The following is a 4,878-nucleotide window of genomic DNA, read 5'->3' on the forward strand; positions in this document are numbered from 1 at the left end:
TGTTTCCGTATTTTTCAGGGTTCTCAAGAACATTTTTAAACGTTTATCCATGTGATGCAAATGTCACTTGTAAGATATAAATATTACTCTTCAGATACTTCACATTCTTCCTGATTCAAAGTCACAGTTTAATATTAATGTCATTCAGAAAATTGACAAGGAACTGGGTCTCCAAGGAAACAAGTGAAGGAGGAGGAAGATATTAACCTGCGATTTGTTTAATAATTAGACACTGTGCCACTTTGTCACCTTCCACATCATCCATGAATATGCCAATAGATCAAGTGTCACAGTGTCCATTGCAGAGCCACCAAAGAGCCGGCAAATCCTGATCAAATGCCACCAGGCTTGTTTCAATTTCAAGAACTTCATGTCATCAATCTTCATATTCCTTTGGGTTTTTTATTTCGAAATCTCCCTACATATAATTGTATATAATGTTGCATTTCTTGGTATCTGCCTTCACAACATTAGTATAAAATGGCATAGTAATCCAAACACTTCTATGTCAAGAGTCAACATGAGAAATTCAGGTCATATGAAAAGCCCTGATAAGCCATCAGACACCTTTTTGAAGTTGAGGCATTACACAACAGAATTTTCTAGCAAAGGCATTCAACTTCCGTTCAAGAAAAATGTTCCAGTCATTTGTTCTGGCTCATCCATTATGTCCATAGTTTGGCCTTTCTGTGGTGCTTATCACCACAAAAAGCACCAGTGTCCTCAGGAAGAGATATGACAAAATGACAGCCAATCTGATCAAGAAGCTCTGTTGGTCCCGTACACCAAGGTCTAGGTTAAGGACAACAACCTATGAACTTTAACCCTGTCACTTACCTATCAGGTAACCACGGGCAATTCCCCTTGTTCTATTGTGCCTACTTTTCCATTTTAAAGAAGAAAATCAAACAATACTTTTACCAATGCGGGGTGTGGGGGAATGTTAGCATTTGTAGGCCTAACTTATTTTAAGTGCCTGAGAGTCTTTACAAAATGGAGGCCCTGTGCAAGAATGAAACAAAACGCGAAGAATAACAACTTTTTAAAAAGAAAAAAAATCTAGATGATTAGTCCCAACAGTACTTCATCACCTTCAGCTGCTTGAGAATATTCCTCACAGCAAACTTTCTCCAGCCAACACTGGAAAAGCATTTCATTTCAGAACATTTTCAGCTTACAAATATTTTATCCTGTTAAATCTATAAAAGGGAACTGACTGAGTCTACTGCTTAAAAGAATCAAATTTAAAGAAATGACAACATTTCACTTTGAAAACAAAATCACTGTTACCAAGGGCTTATCTGTGCTAATTTCTACTCTTTGCTGATAAAAAACAAAAAAACTAACCTATCAGGATTTAAGCATTTCTTCAAACCCAGCAACCTGTTGAACAACTTCTTAATGTGCCTATCAATCATCTGGCGATAAGAAGAGTTTGCATTCATAATAGCTAGTTGCTAAAACAAATACGAGTTACTATAACTAATTCAATCAACAATGGGACCTCAGAGGTCAGCAAAGAAATAATCAAACAATAAGTCTGAATAGGTTGTAATTTTTCTGATTAACAAATGTTCTCCTTGTCATATGATGTTAAGAGCTGCTTAAAGCGCTCAGGTAAATTTGGAATGTATGTATTTACATTGGAAGGGTCTGTGTGCACTCTCCCAGTGGAGAAATCCGTGAGTCTTTAAGTTTGCAAACATCAAGTTTTGCTTTCAGAAAACATCTCTATATGGCATTCATTTTTAACAGGCTCCAATATCACAATTCATAGAGTCCAAAAGAGATCAAATAAAATACCAACCCCACTTTTTCAATATGTTCATGATAGATCCCTCAAGGTTATCTTATAAACTGCTTGATGGATTAAGACTTCAATATAATTCTAATCAACGAATTATTTTTTTTTTTTATGAAGGGAAAGAAATTTGAATCCTGAGCCTGACATTCATGCAGCCTGCCGCTACAACCCCAAATAACCAATGTCAGTTGGAGAGTGAAAGGCTAACAATGAAAAGCTGATCATTCATTGCTCTATCACACATTTATAATCTGACCAAAATGTAGGATCTAGGCTTCTATTGCTTCTGATTCCTCATCTCCACTCCTACCTTCTCAACCATTTCTTGTGTCCCCAGGAGGGATGGCAGTAGTAGCTAATAGAATCCAGGGACAAAAATAGAACAGTTAGGCTAAAACTTTTGGAGAGATAAAGTGACTTTTTCACAAAATCAAAAAATTGGAGAGGCAAACAAATGCAAGCTAAAAGTATCAGTGATGCATTGGGTGAGAATAATTTCTTCCTTTAGTTTAGAAACATAACTCCATTGCTATCCCAAATTCCAAAGACTTTAAACAGCTGGTATGTTTAGCCTTTATTTTGGCCATAATAATTTACCCTTGATTTTGAGGACTGAATCAAAGAAAGAATGAATGGAATGAACGAGTGATTGGTTTCATGTATTGATGCTTGAGGCATCGTTGCAGGTTGTAGGTTTGTTCCTGTGAAGAAATTCAGAGGGACAGAGAGCCTCATCTCTTAGGGCCATCAGCTCATTTCAAGCATCTAAGAGTGGAGGGGATTAGAGTCTCAGAAATACAGAGAACTGAAAAATTTTGTCACGTGGCATTTATAAAGGAAGCCACTGACACAAAGTGACTGTTAAATGCCTAGCTATGAAAGCATAAGTGTCATTAGACAGTCAGGTTCTTCCCTGGAAACTGGATTTTAATAGGTTTTTGATTGTCGCTTCTCCTCTTGTTCCTTTATTATTCATGCCTTGAAAAGATTCACTTTCAAAAGAATTTGTTTAAACTTCCTCCTCAAAATCCAATTTGCAAATACACCTGCAATTGAATTTTCAATACGTGCAGGCATAGGTGTCATCCTTTGCATGCAAAAGAGTCCAGGCTTACAGGTCTGCCCATGGCAGCGAGGCGGCCAGGTAACTGATTCCTGCAGCAGAGAGAGGGGTGAAAGAACAGAGGCCATTATTTAGCTCCTCAGACTGCAAGTTCACTTGGAGTAAATTCTGAGTTACAGACAAAACCCTTCTATAATCTAAATGTTAGGCCTGAACTCTGAATGAGCAGACTGAATTTAGATCTCAATTTTACTGGAAAAAATTTGTCAAGAAGTGCAAATATTTTCTGATGCTTAGAAAAAAATGAGTCTAAATGATTATGGATTATGGAATCCATTTTTTATTTATTCTTTTCTATAACAGATCAAAATGATGAACTCTGAGTCTGTGCATATCTAGTCAAGGTTTTGATCATTCAACAAATCTTTTTTGAATGCCTAGTGTGTGCCTGTCTTGCATCAGGAGCAGGAAGAAATAAAAAGGAAACACTGAGTTCAGTGGAGAGGGCTGAATTATAAGATATCTATTAATAACTAAATCTATGCAGCACAGATTCAACCCAGTTGTTAGAAAGGAAAAGTTATATTAAAATGATTTAGGATTCCATTGCAATATGAACCTTATTAATCTTTGGAGGAAAAAAAACAGTATCATAGTTTAAACTTTATTTGAAACTTTATTTATTATTTAGGTTTTATTTGAAATTGGCATCAACTCACTAACTTATAGTTATACAGTAATTTTAAGCATTGGATATCACTCGGACTAACTTTACAACTGACTATACCAATTTGATTTTTAATTTTAAGGAATCCAACAATTATAACAGTCAATTATATAACAGTACAATATCTTCTCTAGTATCTGGCAGCACTTCTACTCCTACAGTTTTTCATTTAAAGGTAAGGATATATGTTCCTCCTTGCTAATTGGTAAAAAATGCACTTCAAATGCTTATCTTCCACTGAAAAAGCCCAAACCATACTGCCTGATATTTTCTAATTGCAGCCATTTCCATGGTTGGATTTTTTTTCTTGTGCTCCAATTAATTCCATTTTTGGTTTTTTTTATTCCTTTGGTTCCTTTGGTTCCCTGTCCTGATACCAGCCTGGAGCACCTTTGATCTGTTTATTAATTTTTTTCTTCTATCCAGTCCATTCCCAAAACATTTTAAAATCTACTTTCACATAGTTGTCATTTTATATCACAGCAATAAAATGCCTTTGGTCTTTAGTGCCCAATAATAGCTTTGCAATTATAGGGAAGGTTGGAGGAGGCAAATGAAGGCAAAATGTAATCATTTGTCAAGTCATCCTACTGAGAAAAATACTTTTGTCTTTAAAGAAACACAAAAGAGATTTTGTTGGCATTTTAAAAGATTGAGAAAGAGAATTGGGGGCAGCAGTATTTTAGCATATTCTTAGAGTATCTGCCTCTATTGTTAGATTTATCACCCTCTATTGTAATGTATATTTCTCTATCTCCTAGATTGAGAGCTCTCTGAGGGCAAGAACGGCCGCTAGTGTCAGATCAGGCTCCACGCAGATGTTTGGTTAGAAAGTAAATTAATTCCTTTGTTTGATTACACTGAACGATTGCTCTCAGGCATAGTCCTGTTCCACCCACTCTGCTCTCCAAATACTGTACAATCCTATCTCCCTTCATTTTTCAGTAGGCAAAACTCCAGATCTTACTCGCTTCGGGCTTTACTCTGAATCCCAGATCTCCCAGCCATCAGCGCTCGGGGCCCGAAGCCTCAGGTAAAGCTTGACCTGTGGTGCTCACCACAATCACCTGCACTGTGAATCTTCATCTCAGCGTCCTTGAAATACCTAAGGTAGTCTTAAAAGTGTGCATGTGCCACTAAATGACCTTTAAGACTCCTAACAATTCTAGGATTGTCAGATAAAAGGATTCAGGTCTGTTAGTTTTCTTGGAAATATCTGCTTTTAATACAAATGTAGTAACAAGTCCCAGGGCCTACAGATTCCCTCTGTGTGTTAACCATAAA

The sequence above is a fragment of the Miniopterus schreibersii genome (assembly GCF_964146895.1).
Source record: "Miniopterus schreibersii genome assembly, chromosome: 2".
Classification (NCBI taxonomy): domain Eukaryota; kingdom Metazoa; phylum Chordata; class Mammalia; order Chiroptera; family Miniopteridae; genus Miniopterus; species Miniopterus schreibersii.